Source organism: Jaculus jaculus, chromosome 16 (genome assembly GCF_020740685.1).
Source record: "Jaculus jaculus isolate mJacJac1 chromosome 16, mJacJac1.mat.Y.cur, whole genome shotgun sequence".
In the NCBI taxonomy this organism is placed as follows: Eukaryota; Metazoa; Chordata; class Mammalia; order Rodentia; family Dipodidae; genus Jaculus; species Jaculus jaculus.
In genome coordinates this window covers 63,787,736-63,801,454 of record NC_059117.1, presented here as the reverse complement: position 1 = coordinate 63,801,454, position 13,719 = coordinate 63,787,736, and positions in this window count along the sequence as shown.

Sequence of the window (13,719 nt, the reverse complement as noted above, 5' to 3'; positions counted from 1 at the left end):
AATTTCCAAGGCATGAAAAAACACAGACAGTTCTTTCCCAGAATGCAACACAAATGGTGGCTATCCTAGTTCTCAATCCAGTCCTCATTCCCATCTGAAACCACATGAGCAGTCTTCACTATCTGCCTTTCTGTTCACATTCGATCTTCTCACCTCTAGCATTGCCCACTGTGCTCTGCTTTTAGAATTTCAGGGTCTCTATCCAAAGCTCCAAGCTTTTATAAATTCCTCTTATAAACCAGTTCCACAGTCTCTACAGTGCACTGTCAGGTTTAGTCAAAGCCACACCACCACTTCTTTGGTACTGACTCTGTGTAAGTTATTTTTTTCGTCTCTTTGGCCACAATACCTAAAAGAGAGTTTATTTTGCTCATGGTTTCAGAGGCATCAGTTCAGCATAATGTGGAAACCATGGTGAACTTCACAGTGGTGGGAGTATATAGCAGAATCTCCTCATTTCAGAGCACAGAAAATGGAGGGAACCCACCTCTGGACAGAACCTTCAAAGGTCCATCAAGTCTTCTGTTATCCTAGTTCCTACCTCTGAAAGGTTCCACAGCATCTCCAAATAGAGCCACCACCAGAGGCATACACATTCAAAACATGAACCTGTAGATTCACACTATGACACACAGATGGGGGATAGATAGATTACAGATAGATAATCACTATCGTTTCTATGATGCTGAGAATCAAACCCATGACCTTGAACATGATAAACAGCACTCTGCCTCTAAACTATGCCATCAAATACTTTTATAACAGGAAAATAGTAGGCAATATAAAGGCCCAAGTGAATTGAAACCTGTTCAGTGGTCTTCTATAAATTTTGTAAAAGACTGGGAATCCATAATGGTAAAGCAAAAACAACTTAAGTCTCAACTTTTTAAATATATTCATATGTTTATATGTAACTTAACATTTTCTGTTTCATACATTTATGATACAAAGTGAGGCCATGTTTCACCTGATATTCAAATTAAAATGCTTCCACCAGGCTAGGAATAATGGCACATGCCTAAAATCCCAGCACTGCAGAGGATAAGGCAGGAGGATAATGAGTTTTGAGTCTTAAAAACAAACAATAATAATAAACGCTCACAGGAACACCAAACAAACAAGAATCAGTAGTCTTGTCTAAGTGGACATTGGAGCGAGAATGGCTTCTTTTACCTTGGTTCCCACACACATGGCAGAATTGAATCTTATAACCCTGGTTGTCTTGCCTGGTTTTAATCCATCTGTCCGCAGGGTAGCCAGCATGCAGTATTAGGCCCTCAATGATTGTTTCCTTAACCAAACTGAGCTTGTTGGGGTGAGCACCATTTACATGTGAAAACATTGGTTTTCAATCAACATTAAATTGTTCTGCCTCTACGTAATTATCCACCTCTTTCCTGTGTGCCCTGTGTCACACATAAGAACTTTTTGACATTATGCTCATCATTCCTAATGAGATCTTAAGCTTCCAGATGTTCTTGGTTAACAGTTCACTGACGGATGAGATAGCCTTTTATTTTATAGGCACTTTTCATTCTAAATCTACCATTTCCTAAGAAATGCTTCAGTGCTTGTTTGCAAAGAGCCTTCATACTTCCCCTTTCCTATCCCACAGTTTGGAGACACCATTTATCTAATCTGCTCTTACGTTCTACAGATTTTCATTTTTTAAATCAATTTTATTTTTAAAAATATTTTATTTATTTATTTGAGAGGGAGAGGGAGAAAGAGAAAGATAGAGAAAGAGAATGGGCACACCAGGGGGCCCAGCCATTGCAAATGAACTTGCATGTACCACTTTGTGTATCTGACTTTATGTGGGCACTAGAGAATCGAACTTGGGTCCTTAGGCTTTAAGAACAAGCACTTTGACCGCTGTGCCATCTCTCCAGTTTCCCGAGCTCCATGTTTTATCCAATTATACCCCCAGTCCCCATTTCACCTTTGGGAGAAAAATGGACACATTTAATTCCTATATCTGTTCTCATATCAAATTCTCCCCTTTTTAAAAGTTGTTCCCTTGTATCTTTCCACCAATAATACATTTAATGTCACTGAGTGTTCGGTTAGTTTTCAGTTTTCTTGAGGGAATGATTCCTTAGTCAAGTGTAAAGATAACTAGGAAATACAATATGATTTCAATTTCTAAGTGAAGCTTTCAGAAACAACTAATTTTAAAATTGTCACTACTGCTGTTGAAATAATAGTATCTATCATTTATTACAATAAAAGTTTTATATAAACTTGGTTTTTAAAAGTAGCAGTCTGAAAATCCTAACATGGAATAAAATATTCTTCATTAGTTCCAGAAAAAACATCATATTTTTTTTCCTAAATATAACTTAATTGTTAACTTAATTGTTTCACAGATTTTTTTTTTCTGTAATTCTAATTATCTCATCACAAGAAGATGTGTATTGTGGGCAGGAACACAAATCAAAATTGCAGAATGGATTCAAGTGCGAATACCATCTTCTGATAACCCTGGATCTCCAAAGACATGCATGGCTCCTGCCTCAGCAGTAGTCAGTCCACTCATGAAGAGTGGAGGGCACAAGGGGGTGGGGCTATGTGTGTGCCGGATGACACATGGATGATCCTGAGGAAGCCTGGCCGAGCATGGGATACTTGGACCCAGAGCTGAAGGCTCAATGAAAGTTACAAATCGACAGGGAAATAGTGAGGCGGTGTCACCAGTGGTCCCTGGGCTGTTCCCAGGTTCTTGACACACTATTGAAAGGATTGATATAAGGTGCACACAAACAGTGAGAAAGAAAGAAACTTTATTAAGAGAAAAGTGATAGTACAAGTTTGAATACACTGCCCAGAGGAGCAGCGGCCATCGAACTGAGAAAGTTCCCAAGGGCCCCGGGTAGTTGCCTGGGACTGCTCCTTATGAGCTGGGGGTGCAGAACTCGTTGCTAGGGGCACAGTAGAGGGGGTTCTCGGATTTGACTCACAGACTTGGGTTATATAATGTTTTTTTTTTTTCTTTCGTGCATGTTCTTTGTCATGATGCATGTGATTTCAGTCATACATGTGCCCAATTATTCCTGTGGTGTGTGGGGTAGACTAATGAGATGTTTATGTCCTCGTCTTTGGAATTTGTGGATGTGTTGTTTGAAATGGCACAGGGCATGTGGCAGGTGTGAGTAAACTAAAGATTTTGGAAGTGAGCTGCAGGCTTCTCGGGAGAGTACAACATAATACGGATGATCCTCATGGGGGCAGGAGGGGTGGGTCAGGGAGAAGAGATGATGAGTAGGTAGGGTGGACAAGGAAAAGGCTGTATCCAAGGAAACCAGTGGACTCTAGAAGCTAGATAGGTCAGGAGATGAATTCTCAGAGCCTCTAGAAGGAACACAGACCTGCCAACACCTTGATTTGAAGTACTGAACTCCAAAATAACCGAATAATAATAATTGTATCAAGCTGATGAATTGTAGTAATTTGTTGCAATGGCAAGAAGAAAATCATCCAGGGGGAATGATTAGGAATTTGGTATCCTGGAGGAGGCAGACAGCTGAGTAATACCAAAGAAATGGATAGGGCAGGGTTACCAGAGATACCTGGGAATCTGCACTGAAGGTAATGACATCACCAATAAAAGAAGCAAAGAAAGTGAGGCAGGATAAATGAACATGACTTGTTAAAGGCATGGTGAATTCAAAATGCCTTCTATAGGAGGTTTAAGTGGCAGCTTACAATCTACCCTGGCCTCAAATTAGAGAAACCTTGACAAGAGCCCCACAACTTGATAACTGAAATCATGGTCCTCAAAGGGTTCATCTAAGGACACAGTTACAAAGGTGACATGATGAGAGGGACCCAGGCTGAGCTTTATGTCACTCCAACGTGTGCTTGGATAGATGACAGGACTGCAGCAGAGGAACCAAGACCCAAGGAAGCAAAGGCTCCCAAAAGGAGGGCGGGGCCAACAACGAGGACGACGTTGCAGACAGCCCCGGTAGCATGAGGGCTGCACGTGTGCCCTGATTACAGTGATTCAGTGGAGGGTGGGACTCACAGCGAGTATCATGGAACAGAGAAGGAAGCTGTGATTTATACAAGCTTGATAATAAGCCAGGATCAGATATGTGGGGGATAACTGGTATAGACATGATGGTGAAGGGAAAGTTTTTCAAGATTGCTGAGACATGAGTAGTTTCCCATCCTAGTGAGGGGGGAAGTCTACATGAAGACAAATCCAGACACTTTACATACATGAGCTAAACTGTTGACTCATTGCTTCTTGTACCTAATATGGCTATTATTGCGCCTATACATGATCACATTTCTGGTTTTAAACAAGTGAAATCCTGTTCTGTGAGGTTGTGGGGTTTTTTTTTTTGTTTGTTTGTTTTCTTATTTATGATGTTCTGAGACAATATGAGCAATTACACTCAGAGATATATGGGTGCTGTTGACATATTTTGGCTGACCATGGGGATCATTTTGGCAGTGGACAAAATAGTTAATCCATGAATGTCATGTACAATGTGGATTGAACACATTTAAGACCCAAGGACACCAATACATTTAAGTCCAGTGTGCCACTGTGAGAGACTGGCAGTTGCTTAGAAATATGTATCCTTGTGCAAAGGCATCTACCACCGGCCATATCAAGTCCTGCCCAGCATGCAAGAAAGTGGACCCTTACTCTACATTGCCTAGAGAAGTACACATTGGCACAATTGCTTAGAGGGCAACCTGAAAGGATCTGGTAGGAACAAAATTCTTATCCTATATCCTAATGATTAAATTTTCACACATGTGCTAATATATTCTATGAATACTAAAAACTGGAATCACCTGGGAGACACCCCTCTGGGAGTGTCTGTGAAGGCATCTTCTGGGAGGGTCAGCTGAGGAAGGAAGACCCACATTAATTGCGGGTGGCACTCTCCCATGGGCTGGGTGAAAGGCAAAAGAGAAACAAGCCGAGAGCTTCCATTCGTCTGGCGCTGCTTCCTGGCTGCACGCTAAATGGCCGACTGCCACCGTGATGGACTGCCATCTCCCAGAGGGAGCCAAAGCAAACACCGCGACCTTTAAGTAGGTGTGAGTCATTCATGTGGTCACAATGATGAGCCAATGAGTAGCTAATAAAATGAGCATCATTAAAGAAATAAATAATGAAGTATTTACATTCAGGTCATAGGACACTATCAGCTAAAGGGAATGATCTGTATGGTTACATATAAATAGCAGCCTATCTGTATAAGATATAGTCAAAGCAAAGAAAAATACACGATGTTAGAATACTTATAAAAATTTATACAATGCTCCGTATTACTTACACAATAATGGGCACTCAGGGCTTATGTAAACGCTGTGCTCAGGATGCCTGGGGAATAAACTGGAAGTGTAGTTCAGGACAGGAGTTGGCAAACAGGCCATCAAGCCTGTAGTGAATCCTTTATGTTTTACAAAGACGAGCATGGGCATTTCAGAAGTAGGCAAATTTCAACTCGGAACCTTCGGTACAATGATGTCCTTCATAGTACTCACTAATTTTGCTTGGTTTTTAAATTTTCTTCAAAGAGCAAAGTTAAAAAAGAAAATCAGAGAAGATGTTTGAGAATGTAAAACATATTGCGTAGGAGGTATAATAAGTCAGCATCATTCAAGGATGAAATCAGGTCTGGGCAAGATGGCTCGGAGGAGGAAGCACGCGCAGCTTAAACCCGAGGACCCGAGTTGGAGCCGTGAAAAGGCTCTGTGATCGCAGCACTGGCAGCCAGGTAGAGGCGGATTTCTGGGAGCTCTCAGCGAGCGAGTCCGTCAACAAGCAGCAGAGATGGAAAGGAACCTTGACTCGGATTAAGTTGTAAACGGCGTGTCTAGACCTCAAAGCTCTCCTCTGGCCTCCACACACATACGGTGGCATGCATGCGCTGACACTCACTCACATGTGAACATATATGAGTACACAAAGAAAGAACAATGATAAAGTGTTTACAAAGTCAGCATGGCCAGGTGGAATCCCAGCAGGCGGCTGGGAGTCCGGGAAGGTAGCTGCGCTCTCACCCTGGGCTCTGCTCCCACCCGCTGCGCCCCGCAATCTCTGAGCCTCGGCTTGCTCTGTCCTAGCTGTGGTGCGAATAGCATCACGCACATGACGTCACCGCACACACGCTGGGGTACACGGGAGAAGGTAAGGAAAACCCAACCCCCAAACAATCACCCTGAACTCTGTTGGTAGTTTCCCATGCTCCATCTTCGGAAAGTAACTGAAAGGCAGGATAGAAAATTTTAAAGTAAACTTAGTGAAGAAACAGCTGTTGCTACAGCTAGGGGACAGCCTGAACTGTATATTCAGAAAGGAATAAATCAAAAACAGGCTAAAAGATAGGCTGCAGGTGGTCCAAGATATGGGTTGGTCGGGTGAACCTAAACTTTGTGTCCCGGGAAGAGGATAAACAAAAATACAGTTTTGAGAAAAACCAAAATAATAAAATAGTTTCCCAAGACAGCCTGACCAAGGACTTAAACTCTGGTTATGCACAAATAAGATATGCAGACATAACTGTACAAGCTTGGCAAATACCCTTGTGAAACCCCCTCCCCTTTCCCTTCCTTGCTAAAAACCCTATAAAAAGAAACACCCAATAGGGCTCAGGGTCGACTCCTCTGTCTCCTGCATGAGATACCTGTCGACCCCAGAGCTCTGGTTTCCCCATAAAGCCTCATGCTTTTGCAGCAAGTTTGGTCTCCCATGTGTCTTTGGGTGCGTGCTATATCCAGACTTGAGTGAAGGTCTCCCTCTGGGGGTCTTTCATAATGAGGTCTCTCGAGTCCATGGTTCCCACTTTGCTCCTGCGGCTCATCAGAGCAGGAAAACCCCGAACGAGACCCAGGCAGGCAAACGTTAGCTGCGGGCAAAGCGGAAACACGTTTGGGGTGGTCTGCACGCACGCACACCACCAAGACGGGCGAAATCCCATCTAATCCTGTTGTGTTGTGCGCAGTGGTGCTGAGGGTCTCGTGGTCTTGAATGTGCCCACCGGCGACCCGGAAACAGCTTCTTTCTCGGTGCTGCACACGAGCGAGCGTATGGCTTTTGCAGCGCTCCCTTAAATCCAGGCTGCCTGTGACTTTCAACTGGGGAGATGCGTACACAGTTGCTGGTGGCTCACGGCAGGCGGCACACAGGCTCTGGGCCAGTGAACTTGAACTTGCGTGGTGGCAGGGGAGGTGCTCGCTTAGAAGAGAAGCAAAAGCAGTCAGAAGAGACAAAGACCGTAAGAGACCAAACCATCGAATGGCCCGGGTCATGTATGTCACATATATTCACATCTCCAACAAAACCTACCACTGGGCTGGAGAGATGGCTCAGAGATTAAGGGCACTTGCCTGCAAAGCCTAATGACCCAGGTTTGAATCCCCATTACCCATGCAAAGCCAGATGCACAAAGTGCTGCATGTATCTGGAGTTTGTTTGCAGTGGCTTGGAGGCCTTGGTGTCCTGGTGTAACCATACTCTCTCTTTCTCTCTCTCTCTTGTTTTCTCCCTCTCTTTACAAATAAATAAGTAAACAAAATATTTATTTTAAAAATGAAACCTACACTCCTTGCAAGCCAGAAGCCCAACTACCAGGGCAGGTGATAATTAACACTCTGCCTTCCTACAGAGCCTAGTAAAGGCAAAGTCACTGCAATGGACGGTAAGAAGTGCAAACTGGGACAACTCTTACCAGCGGGGGCCAGTTATGTTCAATTCTCCATCAACTCAGGGCCTGCAGGTGGAGCTCAGCGGGAAGGCTTCCTCCCCAGCTGCCTTCAGCGCAGCTGGGCATGCCACTGCAGACTGGTACATGGATCAGAGACTCGTCTTTCTAAATTTCCAGTACCCCAGTATGTGAAAAAACCATCACTCACCGGAGCCACAAATTAGAGATATTTTAAAAATTCATTCAGTTTCTGTTATATCCCCAACTGTCAAACTACTTTTTAGTTGTTGTTTTTATTACCTTGTATCAACTGCTCTTTTTTTGCCATTAGAAATAGATGATGGAGAAAGAAAAGCAAAGCTCAGTGGAGAAGGAAATATTCCAAAGTGGCATTTTGATCATCCTGGGCATCTTAAGAGTTCCTGGTGTTTGGCACCTGTAGGAAACGGAAGCTTATAATGCCAAACACTGCATCATAGCAAGTTGTTGTGAGGATTAATTGCGGATTTATGCTTCAGTGTCCTCCACTGTTCTGGGAGGAGGGGGAAGGGTATTACTGTGGCTACCAGAAGTTGCAAGAATCTAGGCCCTGTAGCCAAAACTGTAAGTTTAAAAGTAATGACCCAGGGGCTTGGGGAGTTGGCTCAGGTAGTAAAGTGCTTGCTGTGCAAGCATTATTAGAACGTGAGTTCAATACCCAGTACCTAGTAAATATGCTGGTCATAACAGTACACACCTATACCTTATAATGATCAATAGCACTGGAGTGGGGGACAGAGACACGTGGATCCCCAGGGCATGCCGGCTAGCTAACCTGACCAACTCAGAGAAGTGTAAGTTCAAGAGGTGGCCCTGTGTCAATAACTAAAATGGAGAGTGTGGGCTGGAAAGATGGCTTAGCAGTTAAGTGCTTGCCTTTGAAACCTAAGGACCCTGGTTCCAGTCTTGATTCTCCAGGACCCATGTTAGCCAGATGCACAAGGGGGCACACAAGTCTGGAGTTTGTTTGCATGGCTGGAGGCCCTGGCACACCCATTCTCTCTCTCTCTTTCTATCTATCTATCTGCCTCTTTCTCTCTGTCTGTCACTCTCAAATAAATAAATAAAAATAAAAGATTATTTTAAAATAGAGGGCGGTTGAGGAAGATACTCCACGTTGACGTCTGGCTTCCACACATGCACACACGTGCACACTCACATATGAACACACATACATATATGCATGCACATCCCACATACATATATTGACAATGCACGAGAAAACAAAAAACCCTCCAAAGAAAGGAAGCTGCCGTAGTGTTCTGGACTATTCTGGACAACTACAGTGTTGCCTTGCTCAAGTGACGTACACAGATGCAAAAGCAGCTTCAAGGAGATCATCCTCTCTATTTTTTTTAAAAATATATTTATCATATATATACATACACATATTATGCACACCAGAGCCTCCAGCCACTGCAACTGAACTCCAGATGCATGTGTCACCTTGTGCATCTGGCTTATGTGTGTGCTCGGGAATTGAATCTGGGTCCTTGAACCAAGTCCCTTACCCACTAAGCCATCTCTCCAGGCCCCCAGCCTCTCTATTTTTATGGTCTCCTGACCTCAAGGACCCAGAAGCTTCCCTAAACAGTGACATTGCTCCTCTCAGCAGCCCTCTGTTTGGAAGTTACAATTTTCTAGATGTAGAATGAGTCAGCAAAGTCCCTTTCTACCTCTTCCACCTCTTTAGGTCATACATAATCTTTTCTTTAAAATACTTTGTTCCCTTTGCTGCAGCAATATCTTGATTTGTTCTGTCTTGCCTCTTATATTTCTTTCATAAAAATGAACAAAAAATGCTTCAAGGCTTTTCCTTAAATTTTAGTTAGTCCAGAAAGACTGGTTTACTTTCTCAGCACTTGAAGCCATGGTCCAATGTCTTCATGCTCCATTCATGGAAACATAAAGGTTACATTCCCTTTCCTCTTGAATCCAGACTGCCTGTGACTTTAACTGGTAAGGTACACAGACAGACAGACAGACAGACAGACAGACACACACACACACACACACACACACACACACACACACTTGTTGTTGACTCACGACAGGCAGCTCCTAGGCTCTGAACAAGTGGACATGAGACTGGGATGGGGAGTCAATGGAAGAGAACACAGATGTGAAAGGAAACAGAAACCAAAGGAGACCAAAGCATCGAATGGCCCATGTCCTGTAAGTCTCATATGCAGTCTGTCGTAGCTTTCCAGCCCGTCTTTAGGGCAGGGCAATTATCTGCTAAAATAAGAATCTACAGGGTCACTAGAGTACACTGACATTTTAATAGGTCCAGATCAAGAAAGGACCAAAGTGCTTCTGAGATTTTTTTTTTTTTTTTCCAGCTGAGAAAAAGAATGTTGCTGTGAAGCGGGAAAGTCTTGGCTGACAACAAAGACTGACGGGCCAAGCAAAAGAACAGAATGTTTTCATCTGAACGCTCCAAGCTAATGCTTCTCGCTAAGCCTTTTCACAAAGCTGTCTAGACTAATGGTCGCTAAGCAGATGCCACTACGGCACATCAAAGGATGCAGCAGTGCCCGCCTTCAAGGAGGTCAATGTTATACGTGCAACTTATAATGATCAATACACTGCCACCTGAGGGCTTTAAGATGATAAAATTTGGACAATAACATAAAAATGTCCCTAGACTTTTTTTGTGTGTCCGTAAGTTTATCCAACTTAGATGGAGTGGGGGTTGAAGTCCCGAAAGGGCAGGCCAGCAGTGGCTGGTACTGTGTCCTTAAAAGACCCGGCATGCAAAATAAAATGCAACAGGAAGAGATTATTCCATAATTTATATGCATTCAGTAAGAATGCATTCCTCAGTTTCACTCCAAATTCTATTTAACTCTGCCCATGTGTTATTTGACACCTGTCATGGTCTGAATGAGTCTCCAAAGAGCCTATATTAGAACTTGACTCTTTGATGTGACAGTGTAAGCAGGGTGGTCTACCGGGTGGTGTTCTGAGAGCCCTACCTTTATGGCTGGGTCAGCGAGGATTATCAGAGGACTCCAGAGGCGGCGAGTCATTGCTCTTGCTCTCCATCTTGCCCTGGTGCCCTTCCGCCTACTGTCCTTGGATGACACCCTTATGTCAGAGTGAACTTGTTACGTCTGTGGTCTACAATACTGTCACAACATCACAAAACAGACTAAGTCAGTGCCATTAGTTTGGGTTTGTCCAGCTGGTCATTACAGTCCTGTGTTTCATTATGGGCATACGTCATTTTTATTTATAACACTTTCCAGAATTGAAACCTTAGCAGAGTAACCACTTGCCCAAGTAAGGAAGTCCCGAGGACCCAGTGGATGAGGAATCTGAGTCCAAGGCCCAAAGCAAGAATACACATCAACTGTGACCCTGGGAAGTCACATGACTTCTCCAAGCTTTAGTTCTCTCAAGCTTTTCATCTGGCAAAAATAATTTGCTGGGGACTGGAGAGGTGGCTTGGTAATTAAAGTTGTTTGCTTGCAATACCTTCTGGCCCATGTTCAATTCTCCAGCACTCATGTAAAGCCAGATATAAAATGTGGCAAGTGAGTGTGGTGTGTGTTTGCAATGGCAAGAGACACTGGCATATCCACACACACATGTACACTCAGGTACAAATGAATAAACTGGAAGGAAATTGTCTTTGTTCTCTGTGAAGCTAACATAGGCTCCCAATGAGGTGATATATGTGAGAGTTAATCATAAGGCATAAATGTTCCCTGTCCCACAGCTAATATCATGTATAATCCAATGCCTTTGATGCCAGTAAACAGGAGAAAGCTTAAACTTACAGTGTTTGGAAGGAAGCAGGAGAAAGCTTAATCCTAAAGCCATGGGCTCAGGCTGGTAAATCCCAGGGATAGAAATGGGCTGTTGGACTGGGAGACTCTGATAGTTAAACTCAATGCAGAACATTGCCACAGCACTTGCTTGCCCACGAGAGCTAAACAGTAAAACCCTGTTATTAAAGACACCACAAGTTGGTGGTCACAGGGAATCGAGAGACCACACTGGAACTGAGAGGGAAGCCAGTTCCCTCCTGGCTAGCCCCTGTAGTGCATGAATCAACTGGGGATCTTGCAAGCTACGAAAGCACCCATCCGAGCAAGAGGAACACACCTGCGCAATAGCAGCACCCAGCCTGTGAGGATAAGCAGCCACTCTCACATTGAATATGAAGCCCACTCAATGGGAGAGAACTCATACCCAGTACTGGGAACCAAGTCAGAATCCCATGGACAGGAAGCTCATAGACCCCAGAGGGAGCCTCCACTGCTCTTTAACTAAGAAGCATGGGCACGCACATCAAAGAGTCGCTCAGATAACTGTCTGGTCTCTTTAATCCAAGCTGCTCTCACTTGTAGGTTGTAGAATCTGTTATATTTTACAGATGGCAGAGAATGCTGGGGAGATCCAAGGTCCATCAACATGATAAGAAAAGATAATCAAGTGTCTACCATGAGGCGTGTTACCTCTTCCCCATCTGCCAGGGCCCAGGAGACACTGCACAGGAGAGTGGTTTCACTACTGCTGCTCTCTCACTGCTAGCCTGGCATCCAGTACCAGAGAGATGGTGGCAGACATGGTAGTCACTCCAAACTCACCAAAGCAGAAATCCAGAGGCATCAGAGACCTCAACAGTAAATCAGATTGCTAAACGCACCCTCTGAGACTCAGGGAATATTGTGGAGGTGGGGACAGAAAATTTATAAGAGCCACAGAGTGGGCAGGATTGTTCCAAGGCACACCCACCCCTTCTCCAGAGCTTGACCCCATAGTGAACATCAATAACTCCACTGAAGAGGGCCTTCACTGGAACAGAGGTGATGGAGATGGGATACTAGGAGTATAACCTTTTAAAAAATAAAATAAAATTCAGCTGGGCATGGTATTGAATGCCTTTAAGCCCAGCTCTCAGGAGGCAGAGGTAGGGTAGGAGGGTAGCCATGAGTTTGAGGACACCCTGGGACTATAGAGTGAATTCCAGATCAGCCTGAACTAAAGCGAGACCTCACCTTGGAAAACAAAAATAAAAATAAAAAACTAAATTAAATTTTAGAAAAAGAATTCACAGGCAGGATTATTTTGAAATGCACGCTTTCCTTACAGCAGCCTATGGCCAAGCTCTTATAGAACTGGGAGTGTTTGCTCTCAGTGTTTTCCAGATTTCTCTCCCAAGGCTGGGGCAGGACAGACCATCACAGCTGCACCTGCTCTGGGTTTGGTGAGTGACATTTTTCTCTGATGGCTCTGTCACCTGGGGAGATTCTTTCTCTGCCACCTGACCAAGTCACAAAATTTCAGCTCCTTTCCTTTGAAGCTGTGTTTGTCATGGTACTTTACCCTATGACTATTTCATTTACTAGGTCTAGTTCATCAATGGTCAAAGCAATTTTCTAGAAAGTATTTTTAAAAACACATTGAAGTAGATAGCATATTGTTTTTAGTGCAATTGACTCTCTGTCTCATCGGTGTCTCTTAATAGGATTTCCTAAAGAGAACCTTTCCTGTGTTTCACATCTCATTTTCATTTTCACCCTCACAACACTGGGTCAGCAGTTTTATAGGCGTGTGAATGATTCTCCAGTTCAGACTTTAGATGGCTATTGTAAGTTTTACCTAAGAAAGATAAAATTTCAGAGGCATGCTTGCAATCCCAATACTCCGGAGATTGGAACAGCATATTGCAAACTCAAGATGATCATGGGATAAATAAATAATTTTTAAAAAAAAATTAAAAGAAAGAAAAGTTTCCTTAGGAAAATGAATATGCATGTCTCATATCTTGAGTGTACACTCTGCTGCTAGGACCACATCTCTGCTACAATATAGTAGACGTATGAGATTATTAGTTTAAACAAGATTCAGCTGTATGATAAAACATTAGATTCATGAGATTAAGCCTTCTACATAAATTACAACATGCTGATATTTTCCACTTTTGAGTTAAACACAAGATTTACAGTTTTTGTAGAAAACTACCTTGTTAGAGTTATAAGTCAGACTTTGCTCA